The sequence below is a fragment of the Mobula birostris genome, chromosome 3 (assembly GCF_030028105.1).
Source record: "Mobula birostris isolate sMobBir1 chromosome 3, sMobBir1.hap1, whole genome shotgun sequence".
In the NCBI taxonomy this organism is placed as follows: domain Eukaryota; kingdom Metazoa; phylum Chordata; class Chondrichthyes; order Myliobatiformes; family Myliobatidae; genus Mobula; species Mobula birostris.
In genome coordinates, this window is record NC_092372.1 from 54,507,908 (window position 1) to 54,524,722 (window position 16,815).

Here is a 16,815-nt window from a genome sequence, read left to right on the forward strand (position 1 = left end):
TCTAAGTTTATATACAAACCTACATTTGTATAATCAACAACTTTGGAAATTTTATACTTGGTTCTCTCATTCAAATCTAATAATATAGTTTGTGAACAGCTGAGGATTTGACATTAGCCTCTGTGGCACCTCCCTCGTCATAGCCACCTTGTTTTCTGTCTATTAATTTATCCTCAGTCTAGTGTGGTAATACCGATCTGAAGAGCTCTAATTTTTTTTAGATTAGTTTATGGGGACACTCAGTCCTCGTTTATTGTCATTTGGAAATGCATGCACTAAGAAATGATACAATGTTCCTCCAGTATGATATCACAGAAACACAGGACAGACCAAGACTGAAACTGACAAAAAACACATAATTATAACATATAGTCACAACAGTGCAAAGCAGTACCGTAATTTGATAAAGAGCAGACCATTAGCACGGTAAAAAAAAGTCTCAAAGTCCCGATAGCCCCAACATCTCACACAGGCGGTAGAAGGGAGAAACTCTCCCTGCCATGAACCTCCAGCGCCACAAACTTGCCGATGCAGCACCCTGGAAGCACCCGACCACAGCCGACTCTGAGTCTGTCCGAAAACTTCGAGCCTCCGACCAGCCCTCTGACACTAAGAACCAAGCACCATCTCTGCCAAGCGCTTCGACTCTACCCCGGCCGCCAAGCAACAAGCAAAGCCGAGGACTCGGGACCTTCCCCTCCGGAGATTCAGGATCACACAGTAGCAGCAGTAGCAAAACAGGCATTTCAGAAGTTTCACCAGATGTTCCCCTGTGCTCTCACGTCTGTCTCCATCAAATCAGGATTTTGCACGGCACCCTACTTGACAGATAACAGATACTCATCACTGATATTCATCAGATATTGCATCGCGCCGCCATCTTCTCCTCTTCTCACCTCTTGTGTGGCACTTTACCAAAAGCCTTCTGGAAGTCCACCATATTTAGTGGTTTCTCTTTACTATTCTGCAACTCACAAACTAATAAAACACCACAGCAGCATAGCAGTTAGCATGATGTTATTACACCTCAGGGCATCAGAGTTTGGAGTTCAATTCCTGCGCCGTCCGTAAGGAGTTTGTATGTTCTCCCGTGACCACATCAGTTTCCTCCGGGTGCTCTGGTTTTCTCCCATAGTCCAAAGTCATACCAGTTAGTAGGTTAATTGGTCATTGTAAATTGTCCTGTGAGTAGACTAGTGTTAAATAGGTGTGTTGCTGTGCTGTGCAGCCTTGAAGGGCATTGCACACTGTATTTCTAAATAAAGGAAGTATGTCAAACATAATTCCGTTTCATAAACCCATGTTAATGCAGTCTAATCCCATTATGTTTTTCTAAATACCCTTCTTTAATAACAGAAATTAGGATCCCTATTACTAAGTCATTATTATAATTGGAGGATTATTCAATTATCCATACACAGATCTTTTCCTGTTTCCTTTGTTCAATATCCAACTCCTTAATTAATGCCAGTGACATGGGAAATTTACTTGGGAGGTGATAAACACTTCAGAAGATGACAAACATTTCTTGGCTAGATAATCATCATCATCATATGTGCTGTGTCATAAGATATGGGCAATCATGGCCTTTGGCCATGGTAGTTCTAGGTAATTCTTTTCTACATAAGTGGTTTGCCGTTGCCTTCTTCTGTACAGTGTCTTTACAAGATGGGTGAAACCAGCCATTATCAATACTCTTCAGAGATTGTCTGCCTGGCGTCAGTGGTTGCATAACCAGGGCTTGTGATATTCACCAGTTGCTCATAAGACCAGTCACCACCTGGTCCCATGGCTTCACATAAACCTGACTGGAGTGGGGGCAGGTGTTACACATTGCCCAAGGTGACCTTCAGGCTAGCGGAGAGAAGGAAAGCCTTCTACCTCCTTTGGTAGAGACGTACCCCCATGATCATCCAGTGAATATACAAATAAATATGAATATCGTCAGTGATATAGTTTTTTAAAATACTTAATTTGAGATAGAGAGAGAGAGAGACAGAGAGAGAGAGAGATGAATAAATGGGCAGTGCAATAATGTGGAAGGCATTATACTAATAGGGTTGCATAAACTGTATTTTTGCATGCCGAAGTTTATCAGAGCTCTTGATTATAGTCACAGTATTTTAGCAAATATATTGCTTGGCACTATTTCCTTCAGTGTCGTTTTTTTTTTTTGTCCTTTTTCAAGAAGACATTGGTAGAAAATGTTCCTGCCATGTCCTCCACCCAAGGTTATTTTTGACAGGCTCAAAGGTTGTGGACAATCTGCAACGCCGGTTACAAAACATGACTTTAAGACTGGAGACAAAAGAGACTTCAGATGATAGAATCTAGAACAAGAAAACAATCAAAAATGTCAACTATCCTTCTGCCTCCACAGGTACTCCTTTCTCAGCTGATCAAGCAGTATCTATGGAGGTAGAGGGATAGTTAACACTTTAGGTGGATACCCTGTATCAGACAGCTTTAAAACAACCTTTCCAGTGCATGTATTGTTAGAATATGTGTTAAAAGGTTGTCACTGTTGCTTCTCATCTTATTTCAGAGATTCATTTCATATTCCTACCATTAAAATATGAAATTGTCAATAAATTCTCCTTCCATTTGCTACCTCTATTTTCCAGGATGTTGCCTTTTATCTATTTGATCCAGTTTAGACTCTAATCTCAGTGCTAGCACCAACATCACTTTTTCATCTTGGGAAAATATGAAAGGTACAGAAAAGGGAATATAATATGACCCAGATAATATAACTAATGTCAGAAAGGATCATTAAAGGTGTTTCTTATGCTAATAGCTTGATATTATAATTAAAAATCTATGAAATTTTAGACAGTGGGTCTAATCTTAATCAGGTATATGCTTTCATTTTTCATCAAAGAATGATCAAGATATATTTCAATCAGAGTATGATCAAGCTTTCCATTACAGCCCAAAAAAAGGTGAAGGCAATCTCTTTAAATTCTCCTTTATGATAGAATTTATGGATAGTATTAAACCTTCCCTTCACCACGCTTTTACGTAACCAGCAGCCAACCCCATTCAATGCAGCTTTTGTGGAATAAATGCTTTAAAATATTTGTTCTCTGTACTGGGTTGCAGGTCATCGTACAACAAAATCTTCAAAGCAGTAACATAGTTCCCATCACCATACAGAAACATAAGAACATAAGAACGTAAGAAATAGGAGCAGGAGTAGGCCATCCAGCCCATTGAGCCTGCCCCACCATTCAATAAGATCATGTCTGATCTGTCCATAAACTCAGCTCCATCTACCTGCCTTTTCCCCATAATCCTTAATTCCCCTACTATGTAAAAACCTATTTAACTGTTTCTTAAATATATTTAGTGAGGAATCCGCAACTGCTTCCCTGGGCAGAGAATTCCACAGATTCACCACTCTCTGGGAAAAACAGTTTCTCCTCATCTCTGTCCTAATCTTCTCCCCTGAATCTTGAGGCAATGTCCCCTAGTTCTAGTCTCACCTACCAATGGAAACAACTTTCTTACTTCTATCTTATCTATCCCTTTCAAAATTGTGTATGTTTCTATAAGATCCCCTCTCATTCTTCTGATCTCCGGAGAGTATAGTCCCAGGCTACTAAATCTCTCCTCATAGGTTAACCCCTTCATCCCTGGAATCAACCTGGTGAACCTCCTCTGCACTGCCTCTAAAGCCAGTATATCCCTCTTCAAGTATGGAGACCAGAACTGCACACAGTACTCCAGGTGCAGCCTCACCAGTGCCCTGTATAGTTGCAGCATGACCTCCTGGCTCTTGAATTCAATCCTTCTAGCAATGAAGGCCAACATTCCGTTTGCCTTCTTAATAACCCGTTGTACCTGCAAGCCAACTTTTTGCAATTTATGAGCAAGCATTTGCCTAGCTTTTTTTATGCATAACTTACTTGGAAAAGAACTTCCACTCAGTAAGCTACTTCCACCCATGTGTTTTGGCAAGCCATTGTCTGCAGTGGTGTTCCCAATAACTCGTTCCTGTAGGAGAGACACCTCCCCTCATTGTCTTTCTTTCAGAAACAGCAAGTTGCCATCTGTCCTGTTTTTCTTAGCTCCAAAGGAAGATAAGAACAAACTTTGTAGGTACCGGAGACTTATTTAATTCTAATTCTTGCAAATTAACTATGCTGGAAAGATTTTCATGCAATTTGGCTGCTGACATTAGCTCCGAGGATCTGTATAGCTTCCCACCACTGATTTTGTCAAACATGTATGTTTAATTTGATAAATTGGTTAATTGATTTGTTGTCACATGTACTGAGGTACAATGAAAAAAATGGTCTTGTCACAAACTTTACCTGTATAAAAACTCTTTTGATCATTAATAAATAACATGTATTTTTGTCATGTTTCACATCACTGCACTCTAAATGGTTTGTCAAAGGCAAAAAACTATATTGAGAGAATATAATGATGGGGTCAACCTCTGATTTGCACAGAAAACTCCCTGTGGATTGCAGAAGATGCTTTACGCTGACATTAGATTTCTCATTACCCACTTCCTTCCACATTGAAATATCTTTGGTGCTGGTGAGGAGAAGGCAAGGAAAAAAAAATAAAAGAAACTAGCACATCCTTGCGTAATAATTTAAGAAAAAGTAAAATAAAATGTAATTGGTAAATTGATTTCTAGGCAAATTGGTTTATTATTGTCACATGTACTGAGGTATAGTGAGAAGTTTTTTGCACGCCTTTCATTCAGATCATTTCATCACATCTATATACTGATGTATTTCAAAGGAAAAGCAATAACAGAATACAAAATAATGCATTACAATTACAGGGTAAAAGCAGTGCAGGCAGACAATAAAGTACAAAGTCATAACAAGGTTGATTGTGAGGTCAAAAATCTTTTGTTAACTTTTCACTTCCTCTTGTGGGTTTCAAGCTTTGTCTCCCTAGATTACATTTGTGGAGGTAAGTTAAGATTCTTCACTGTGCTTCTCTTTGGCAGAACTGTCTTTGTGAATGTGCATTGATTTTCATCTGCCCTGGATCATACAAAAAACAGCTTTAAAGTGGCCTGCCCCGTCTGTGAAACCCAGAGGAGGTGTCAGTGAAGACAGCCACACCATGTCATTCTCTTTTATCTGTGGGGTAGGTTCAATTCAGTTCTTCTGGACAATTGGCCCCACTAAACTCCCACCCCTTGTTTGGACTGAATTGGCAAGTGGATTTTGCTGTACAGCCACACATTTTTAGGTCAATGATTTTCAATAAAACTGAAATACTGATGCTCACCTGGTTTGTTATAAAAACACTGCCACCACTTACATTGCCCTGACAATTTGGTGAAGGGGTGTTTCTAACAGTTCTTTTATAGTCAGTAAAATCTGTTTAAGATCTCATGAGACAACTTTGGAAATAAATACATATCTGATTGCAATTCAGTTTGATTACCCAAGGTATATGAAAAGAACATAGCAGCGTGAAATATTAGGAGTGATGTCTTCCCCTTTAAGACTGGTGTGACATTTCTGCAGCTAAAATGCTCTGAAAGGGGAGGTCTGGACCATGCATCCTTCAGCTGTTGTGGAACATCGGCCAGCTGTCCCATCATTCCATCATCGCTGCTGTCATCCTGATGCAGAGATGAAACAGAGCCAGGCCAATTGAGAAGAGAAATGATTTGCTCTGCACTCAAGACTCAGCACAAAAATGTTTCAGTCTTCAGGTAATTTGCTTGATTTTTGGTTCCTTTATAATCTACATCAAAGCTTCAGAAAAAAAAATGAAAGAGAGAAAAATGTCATTTAAGCTTGTGACAAGATAAGTACATCTCTGTTCTCATAAATATATCTGGGTCTGCAGATGGGCACTTCCTTATTTTATTCTCAGTTTTCTAACATTTATAAATATTCTTAAGATAATTTGTGAAACTGGGCAAATACAACTTAAAATCCATCCATTTTTGGTGAAATTGGCTCAAGTTAGAACATAAGCATTTTGTATATGATGTGTTTCCATTGCAGCTTCTATTCTGTCAAGTCTGGACAATAACAACTTGGTTCAATAGAACAATTTTTTAAACTGATGTGCAGGGCAAAGTTATATGGTTTTCAAAAATGTGTAACACACACTGCAGCATAACATATGTATTCATAAAGCTAATTATTGCCATAAACTTGCAATAGATTTCTCTGCAGGAATTAATGTGCTGAGAAATTATACATCAGTCAAGAGTGCCAAAGACGCAAGCTGAAAAGGTGGCGTGTGGTACTCTGCATTGGTGGAGTCTGGACTGTGGCTTGTGCTATGAAGTCCAGCATTTGGAGGTGGATGGAAGTAGGAGAGGACAGCTAGCAGTTGGTGTTGGAGGGGTGTGGAAAGACTGCATTTTACTGTTGGGAGGTTGGTTTCAGGAAGGGGAATGAGAAATTGTTAGTGTGTTGCAAGGTCAGAGATGGAATGTGGGGTCAAGGGCTGCAGATCAGAGTTCAGGGATTGGCTGGAGATGGAGAGAGCAGCATGCTGTGGAGGGTTAGTTCAGTTCGAGAAGAATAAGGATGTCACTGAGTAATTTACTTAACTGCAGGGCACTCCAGTCCAGCACACTTATCAAGGTGATATTGTGAGAGAGAGCTCAATAATAGGCAGCACAGTGGCTATATTAGCAGGTGCTGCCTCATAGCTCCAGTGGCCTCTGGTGGAGTCTGCACAGTTTCCCAATGACTGTGCGAGCTTCTTCCTGGCTCTCCAGTTTTCCAGTTCCCTCCCACTTCTCTACCCCTGTTTATTTATTGTTTTCCTTCTTTATATTTGCACAGTTAGAACATTAGGGGCCCCAGGCAGGATAGTTGAATGCTCCTCTTGCGGGATGTGGGAAGGCAGAGAGACCTCTAGTGTCCCTGACCACTACAACGGCGAGAAGTGCATCCAGCTACAGTTTCTAACAATCCACATTAAGGAGTGAGCTGGAACTGGATCATTCAGGAGGCTGACAGGGTGATAAACAGGACATGTAGAGAGGTAGTTACACCCAGGTGCAGGATACAGGAGACTGGGTGACAGTCAGGAAGGGGAAAGAGGTTAAACAGCCAGTACAGAGTCCCCCTGCGGCCATCTTTCTCAACAACAGACATACCACTTTGGATACTGTTGGTGGGGGGGGGTGTGTTCTCTGGCACTGAGTCTGGTTCTGTAACTCAGAAAGGAAAGAGGGAGAAGAAGTGAGTTATGGTGATAGGGGACTCATTTGTTAGGGAAATAGAATGGAGGTACTGTGACCGAGAACAAGATGGCTGGATGGTCTGTTGCTCCCTGAGTGCCAGGGTCCGGGACATCTCGGATCGTGTCCTCAGAATTCCTAAGAGGGAAAGTGAGCATCCAGAGGTCATGGTCCATGCACATAGGTACAAAGGACATGGGTAAGGAGAGTGACGAGGCTCTGCAAATTGAGTTCAGGGAGTCAGGTGCGAAGTTAAAACAGGATCTCCAGGGATGAGATCTCAGAATTGCTACCTGTGCCATGCACTAGCGAAGCCAGAAATAGGAAGATCATTCAGTTTAAAACATAGCTAAGTAGGTTGTGTAGGAGCGAGTGTATCAGGTTTTGTGATCATGGACTCTCTTCCAGGGAAGGTGGGACCTGTACAAAGGATGCATGTCAGTGCTGCATGGAGGGGGTTCATTTAAATTAGAAATGCAGAGGGAAAAGAACCAGAGTGCCAGGCCGGACAGTGGAGAGATTGTGGAGATAGATGTTGTTAAGGCCTCAGACAAAGCCAGGAATCAAGGGGTTGAGCATGCGGCAACTAGTGTCCTGAGTTGCGTATGTTTCAATGCAAGAAGTATTGTAGAAGAGGCAAATAAGCTGAGGGTATAGATCAACACCTGGAATTATGATATTGTACCCAGAAGTGAGACATGCAGGAAGGGCAGGACTGGTAGCTCAATATTCTGAGGTTCTGTTGTTTTGTATGCGACAGAGTTGGAGGGATTAAAAGAGGAAGGGTGGTGTACTCGTCAGGGAAAATGTCACAGTAGTGCCCAGTCATGCCATACTGGAGAACTCATCTAGTGAGGATTTATGGGTGGAGCTGAGGAATAAGAGTGGTATGATATATATTAATGGGGCTATATTATAGACTGCCCAACAGCTCCTATTATAGGTTATTTCAACTTTTTCATATTTACTGGGGCTCCCATACTGTAAAAGGACTAGGTGGGATAAAGTTTGTCAAAGGTGTTCAGGAAAGTTTCCTTAATCAGTACATAGAAGACCCAATAAAAGAGTGTGCGATGCTTGATCTCCTATTAGGGAGTGAGACAGAGCAGGTGACAGAACTTTGTGTAGGGGAACACTAATAGCTTTTAGTGATCATAATGCCATTAGTTTCAAAGCAGATATGGAAATTGATAGATTCGGTCTGTGGGTTGAGATTCTAAATTGAAGAAAGGCCAAATTGGATGATATCAGAAAGGATCTGGCATGTGTGAATTGGGACAGGCAGTTTCCTGACAAAGGTATACTTGATAAGTGGGAGGCCTTCAAAAGTGAAATTTGAGAGCACAAAGCTTGCATGCGCCTGTAAGAATGAAAGGTAAAGATAGCAGGTTTAGGGAACTTTGGTTTTCAAGAAATATTAAGGCCCTGGGTAAGGAAAAAAGGAAGAGCATAGCAGGCATAGGCAAGAAGGAATAAACGAGGGCCTTATGGAGTATACGAACACTTCAGTAAACAGGAGGGCTAGAATGCATGAAGTTGCCTTAGCAGACAAGGTGAAGGAGAATCCTAAGAAATTCTACAGATATGTTAAGAGCAAAATGATTGCAAGGGACAAAATTGGTCCTCTTGGAGATCAGAATGATAATCTATGTGTGGAGCCAAAAGAGAGGGGGGAGATCTTAAATGGATTTTTTGTATCATATTTAAGGCTGATTTATACTTGTGCATCAACTCGACGTCGTAACCTACTCAAGTGGCCTACGCGCATTGTGAGCATTTATACTTGTGTGTTGGTGTGTCTGCGTCGCTCTGCAACTCGGGCACGTCGCGCATGCGCACACACCTGCCCGCGCAAGGCTTCATGGTCATGGTAGTCTTTCTCGGAGTGAACAAGTTTAAAGCGAGCATCTTTACTCGTAAAAGCGAAATGTGTCCTCCATAATTTCGGAGGTCTGTAAAGCTTTATGGAAAGCATTGCAGCCAGAATTCCTTCCCTACCCTTCAGTTGGCCAATGGGAAGCTATTGCAGCGTGGGAGGAAATGCGATGCTACCAGGCGGACCAATCACACTTGTTGTGGTCTGCGTTGCTGCGACGCGTAGTTACATTTTGGGAGAGGTGCGCGTCAGGCTATGGCATAGGGATCCGCGTAGGCTCTGCGTAGGGTTCGCGGCGACGCTGTAACTATGGTGTCGAGATGACACACAAGTATAAATCAGCCTTTACTCAGTACATGGACACAGGGACTATAGAAGTGTGGCAAAGCAGTAATGAGGTGATAGACCCTATTCAGCTTATGGAGGTGGAGGTGCTTGCTGTCTTGAGGGTGGATAAATCCTCAGGGACTGACAAGGTGTTCCCTCGGACCCTGTGGGAGGCTAGTGAAGAGATTACAGGATCCTAGCAGAGATAAATCATTCTTAGCAACAGATGCAGTACGGCAGCGTTAGACGATAGCTAATGTTGTTTCACTGTTTATGAAAGGCCTTAAAAATGAACAAGGAAATTATAGACCAGTGAGCCAGGCAGCAGTAGAGGGAAAGTTATTGAAAGGTGTTCTAAGGGACTGGATATATGAGTATTTAGATAGACATGGAATAATTAGGAATAGTCAGCATGGCTGTGTGCATGGTAGGTCAATGTTTAACCAATCTTATAGAATTTTTTGAGGTTACCAGTAAAGTTCATAAAGGTGAAACAGTGGATGTTGTCTACTTGGACTTTAGAAAAGCATTTAACAAGATCCCACACAGAAGGTTGGTCAAGAAGGCACTTGGCATTGAAGACAAAGTGATAAATTGGATTAGACATTGGCTTTGTGGGAGCGGTCAGAGAGCAAGTATAGATGTTGTCTCTCTGACTGGAGGCCTGTGACTAGTGGTGTGCCACAGGGATCAGTACTGGGTCCGTTGTTGTTTGTCATCTACATCAATGATCTGGCTGATAATGTGGTTAACTGGATCAGTAAATTTTCAGATGATACCAAGACTGCGGGTGTAGTGGACAGTGAGGAAAGCTATCAGAGTTTGCAGTGGGATCTGGACCAGCTGGAAAAACGGGCTGAAAAATGGCAGATGGAAGTCAATGCAAACAAGTGCGAGTTGTTGCACCTTGGTGGGACCAATCAGAGTAAGACCATAAGATATAGGAGCAAAAGTAGGTCATTTGGCCCATTGAGTCTGCTCTGCCATTCAATCATGGGCTGATCCAATTATTCCAGTCATCCCCACTCCCTTGCCTTCCCCTCATACCCATTGATGCCCTGGCTAATCAAGATCCTATCTATCTCTGCCTTAAATGCACCTCTTACGCAGTGAATGGTAGGGCACTGAGACCTGTGGAAAAACAAAGGGATCTAGGAATATAGATCCATAACCTTACCAACCTGTAGTGGCACAAGTTGATAGGGTTGTAAAGAAACCTTTTGGCACATTGGCCTTTTTAAATCAATGTATTGAGTACAGGAGATGCGATGTTGAATTTGTATAGGACATAGATGAGGCCTAATTTGAAGTATTACCTGAATTATAGGAAGAGATTGAATAGGTCAGGACTTTATTCCTTGGAATGTAGAAAACTGAGGGGATATTTGATAGAGGTATATAAAATTATGAGGGGTATAGCTAAGGTAAATACAAGCAGGCTTTTTCTGCTGAGGTTGGGTGGTACTGCATCCCGAGGTCATGGGCTAAGGATGAACGGCCAAAAGTTTAAAGGGAACATGAGAGTAAATGTCTTCACTCAGAGGGTTGTGATGGTGTGGAACAAGCTGCCAGCGCATGTGGTGCATGTTAGCTTGATTTCAACATTGAACAGAAGTTTAGGTAGGTACATGGATGGTCGTGGTATGGAGGGCTGTTGTCTCGGTGCAGATTGATGGAAGTAGGCAGTTTAAATGATTTAGCACAGACTAGATGGGCTGAAGGACCTGTTTCTGTGCTGTACTTTTATATGATTCTATGACTCTAGATTGATACCTTAATTGCCTTTGTCTGAAGTGAGGGGATAAATCTGGTGATCAATGGGAGTGGGGTGGGGAGAGTGGGTAGAGAGTGGTGAGGAATGGGGGGTGATGAGAGTGCAGCAGAGGGGTAGTGGAAGTGGAGAGCATGTGGAGAGGGATGGGAGAGGGTTGGGGAGAGTGGGGGAAGAGAGGTGGGGAGAAATAGGGAAATGGGTAGGGAGGTAGAATGGGGGAGCGGGTAGAGGTGGGAGGGAGAGGGAGAATGGGGAGAGAGGGGGGAGGGGAGGGGGAGAGGGGAGGGAGAGGGTCTGGAGTTGATTAGAATGTGGCAGACTAAAATGCAGATAAAGGATAGTATTAGTGTAAAATACTTGATGATCAGCAAGAACTTGATAGGCTGAAGTAACTCTTTCCAGGTTGTATCTCTCTGTGACTTGATCTGAGATTGTAATTACAATCTGTAATCCTTATCAACGAGGTGTAAGGCTGCAGTGTTCCGAAAAAAATATGATTCCAAGTTCATGTACAGGTAAGCAGTAACAGGAAACAGTGAACAGCAGGCTCTCCTACAGATGAGGCCTTGATGGTGGCAGAGTGTTCATTAGTCTCACAGCCTGAGGGAGGAAGCTGTTACCCAGTCTGGCATTCCTAATGCTGATGATTCTGTACCTCCTTCCTGACGGTAGTGGGTCAAAGAGGTTGAGAGATGGGTGACAGGGATCCTCAACAATGCTTTGGGCCCTTCATTTTGCAGTACTCCCAGTAAATGTCATAAATAGGGGAGGGAACACCCAATATACCTTTTAGTTGATTTTATTATCTTTTATAGGGTCTTGTGGTCTGATGCCTTGCAGCTTCTGAACCACACAATGATGCAGCCAGTAAGGAAATACTTAATGGTGCTTCTGTAGAAAGTTGATAGAATGGGAGCAGTAAGCCTTCCATTCCTCAATCTCCTCAGGAAATTTAGATGCTGCTGTGCTTTCTTGACCCATGTGGAGATGTTGTGGGTCCATGTTAGATCGTCCATTATGTGCAGACCAAGAAACTTCGTGTTCTTCACTCTCTCCGTGGCAGCGCCATTGGTGTTCAAAGTTCAATGTAAAGATCTTTGCGACGGAGAGTGGTTGACCTGTGCCTTACTGAAGTCCGCAATCATCTCCTTTGTCTTGTCCACACTGAAACTGAGGTTTTTGTTTTCCCTCTATTTACCAAGTCTCTCTACTTCCTCTTTGTATCATGGTTGCTGATGAGGCCAACCACTGTAGTAGCATCAGAGATCTTGATGATTCAGCTTGAGCTGAATCTGCTAGTGCAGTCTTGAGTCAGCAGTGTGATCAGCAGCGGGCTGGGGTCTTTCCATCAAGAAGTCCAAGAACCAGTTACAGAGAGGGGTGTTGAGTCCCAGGACCACCAGTCTCTAAGAGATTATCATATTAAATGCTGATCTTATATCACCTCATGTGCACAATGAGTAAATTTCATCAGAATCATAAGAATAACTAATGCCAGGAAGTGCTTGGTTGAAGTTTTCTGGAAGTCTTTTCAATTATTTTTCTGGAAAAAGAACACTTGATTTCCAAGAAACAATTGATTTTGCATAACTCTGGAGGGAAAAATGGCTAGCCAAGTATTGAGTCACTCATGTTAATATTGCTTACCAGCTCCTCATCATTTGCCTTGTAGTTTTATGACTCCTCAGTTGCTCTTCCACCCATTTTTTAAAATGTGATGAAAATTTTTGGAAATTTAGTCTGTGAGTTTCAGGCTTGCAGTAATGTTCAGTGAAAAATATCCTCACCCACCTAATTCTTCTAATTTCAACCTTGATGACCCCAGCTACTTGCTTCTGTTGAGGGCAATAGACTTGAGAAATTGGACGTCACCCACTTATGGCATGTAAAACATACATTAAGAATTGGAAGTCATTAAAAATTGTGTACTTGGGGCAACTTTGCTTTAAGAGAATGTTTTAGTGATTTACTTCTTTTAAGCCTTCTTGCAGGCTGAACACATAGCTTCAGGAAAGGCAGATTGCAACTATTGCAGGATGCAAGTTCTGCTTCCTCTGCAGAGATGGTATGAAAAGGAGAAAATCCCTCAAAAAAGTGGGTGACAGAAAGGAACAAGGAGGATAGGGCACAATGTTGGATGGGTCACTTGGGAGACCACCTCTTAAGTACATATGAGTGTGAGATCAGGATTTTAATTTACAGCACAAACAAACAAATTGTGAAGGTCCAATACGTTCAGAGTGACGTACTCTCTGTTGACTGTGTTATAAATATGCATGCAATATTCATGCAATTGCAACTATTTGATACAATTTCAGCTAAAAAGTACACAATAGCTGTTTATGCTGGAAAATATGACAGAATAGGGTATTTTATCAGAGTGTTACCAATTTAATTTCCTTCTGAAAGGGACTTTTCCAGAAAATTTACGCAGGTACTGCAAAACAGGTTCAAAAGTGTTATATGCTTTATATAAGCAATAAAGTTGGACAAATGGATTTGCTCTAATCTACTTTCTATCCCTAGAACTCCTTTTTCTAGTTTGAGGCCATTCATAATTTTACACACCTCATCTAGTTCCCTCATCTGCCACTTTTTTTTTCCGTTGGGAAAGTAACCCAAATTAGTGACTCTCCCTTCTTGACTGAAAATTTCCAACTCTGGCAATGTCTTTGGAAACCTATTCCGTACTGTCACATTCACATGTAATAAATGACTACTACATGGCAGATGCCTGAAATTCCTGTGGACACTAGATACACTCAGTGGCTGCATTATTGGTTACACATGTATACCTGCTCAGAAGGTAACTAAAAAGGCAATACGCGGAGAGAAAATAAGGTACGAAGGTAAACCAGCCAAGAATATAAAGGAGGATAGTAAAAGTTTCTTTAGGTATGTGAAAAGGAAAAGAATTGTTAGGACCAAAATTGGACCCTTGAAGACAGAAGTGGGTGAATTCATTATGGGGAACAAGGAAATGGCAGACGAGTTGAACAGGTACTTTGGATCTGTCTTTACTAGGGAAGACACAAACAATCTCCCAGGTGTAATAGTGGCCAAAGGACCCAGGGTAATGGATGAATTGCAGGAAATTTATATTAGGCAGGAAATGGTGTTGGATAGGCTGTTGGGTCTGAAGGCTGAGAAGTCCCCGGGACCTGATGGTCTGCATCCCAGGGTACTTAAGAAGGCGGCTTTAGAAATCGTGGACGCATTGGTAAACATTTTCCAATGTTCTATATATTTAGGATCAGTTCCTGTGGATTGGAGGGTGGCTAATGTTGTCCCTCTCTTCAAGAAGGGAGGAAGAGAGAAAACAGGGAATTATAGACCGGTTAGCCTGACGTCGGTGGCGGGAAAGATGCTGGAGTCAATTATAAAAGATGAAATTACGACACATCTGGATAGTAGTAACAGGATTGGTCCGAGTCAGCATGGATTTGCCAAGGGGAAGTCATGCTTGACTAATCTTCTGGAATTTTTTGAGGATGTAACTATGAAAATTGACAAGGGAGAGCCAGTGGATGTGGTGTACCTGGACTTTCAGAAAGCCTTTGATAAAGTCCCACATAGGAGATTAGTGGGCAAAATTAGGGCACATGGTATTGTGGGCAGAGTACTAACATGGATTGAAAATTGGCTGGCTGACAGAAAACAAAGAGTAGCGATTAACGGATCCCTTTCGGAATGGCAGGCGGTGACCAGTAGGGTACCAGTGGGATTCAGTGCTGGGACCGCAGCTGTTTACAATATATATTAATGATTTAGATGAGGGAATTAAAAGTAACATTAGCAAATTTGCCAATGATGCAAAGCTGGGAGGTAGTGTGAAATGTGAGGAGGATGTTATGAGAATGCAGGGTGACTTGGACAGGCTGGGTGAGTGGGCGGATGCATGGCAGATGCAGTTTAATGTGGATAAATGTGAGGTTATCCACTTTGGTGGTAAGAACAGGAAGGCAGATTATTATCTAAATGGAGTCAAGTTAAAAAAAGGGGAAGCACAATGAGATCTAGGTGTTCTTGTACATCAGTCACTGAAAGCAAGCATGCAAGTACAGCAGGCAGTGAAAAAAGCTAATGGCATGCTGGCCTTCATAATAAGGGGAATTGAGTATAAGAGCAAAGAGGTCCTCCTGCAGCTGTACAGGGCCCTGGTGAGACCACACCTGGAGTACTGTGCGCAGTTTTGGTCTCCAAATTTGAGGAAGGATATTCTTGCTATTGAGGGAGTGCAGCGTAGAAGGCTGAGAGGGGATCTTATTGAAACGTATAAGATTATTAAGGGATTGGACACGCTGCAGGCAGAAAGCATATTCCAGCTGATGGGTGAGTCCAGAACCAGAGGCCACAGTTTAAGAATTAGGGGTAGGCCATTTAGAACAGAGTTGAGGGAAAACTTTTTCACCCAGAGAGTGGTGGATATATGGAATGCTCTGCCCCAGAAGGCTGTGGAGGCCAAGTCTCTGGATGCTTTCAAAAAAGAGATGGATAGAGCCCTTAAAGATAGTGGAATCAAAGGTTATGGGGATAGGGTAGGAACTGGATACTGATAGTGGATGATCAACCATGATCACAGTGAATGGCGGTGCTGGTTCGAAGGGCCAAATGGCCTACTCCTGCACCTATTGTCTATTGCCTATTGCTCATTGCAAATATCTAATCAGTTCATAATGTGGCAGCAACTCAATGCATAAAATCATTGGAGGTTTAGTTGTTGTTTAGACCAAGCATTAGAATGGGCAAGAAATGTGATCTAGGTGACTTTGATTATGGAATGATTGTAGGTGCCAGATAGGGTGGTTTGAGTATTTTAGAAACTGCTGATCTCCTGGGATTTTCATGCACATTGGATTCTAGAGTTTATAGAAAATGGAGCAAAAAACAAAATACACCCAATGAGCTTTAGCTATGTGGATAAAAATGCCTTGTTTAAATCTTGTTAGTGAGAGCGTTCAGAGGAGAATGACCTCCTGCCTTGTACGATCTGATAAGAAGGCAACTGCAACTGAAGTAACCACTCGTTACAACAGTGGTGTGCAAAAGAGCATCTCTGAATGTACATCATGTCAAATCTTGAAGTGGATGAGCTACAGCAGAAGAAGACCATGTACATTGAGGGGCCACTTTATTAAGTACAGGAGGCACCTACTAAAATGGCCACTGAGTGTATGCTGGTGACTACAGTATCAGTAGGGAGAGATTATAGTTTTGTTTTTATCTTGGCTGAAGCCTTTGCATTAAATGGGTTTAAAATTGGCAGAAGTCAGAAAATAATAAAATCATCATTTCAAGAAAAGAGGCCAGCAGAAACAAAAAAGATCAGTTTCATAATTCCTTAATTATCTATGAATTAATACATTGGAGAGATAAATTTTGCAATTGAAAAATACTGTAACTTTGATTTCTTCTTTGAACATTCATATACATTAATCTACAAAATATTGAATAGCTGAAGAATGGTTACAGAATCTTCAACAAGCCAAAACAATAATGTGTCCATAAACGTATTTGATTAAAAACCAGTGATTAAAGGCAAATTGACCAAATATGCAAAATTCCTCTCCATTACATTGAAATTGAAGAGTTTTGTTTATGTTTTTGGATTATTTTCTGTAATTTCGGTGGATAATTTGAATGTGCCCTTCA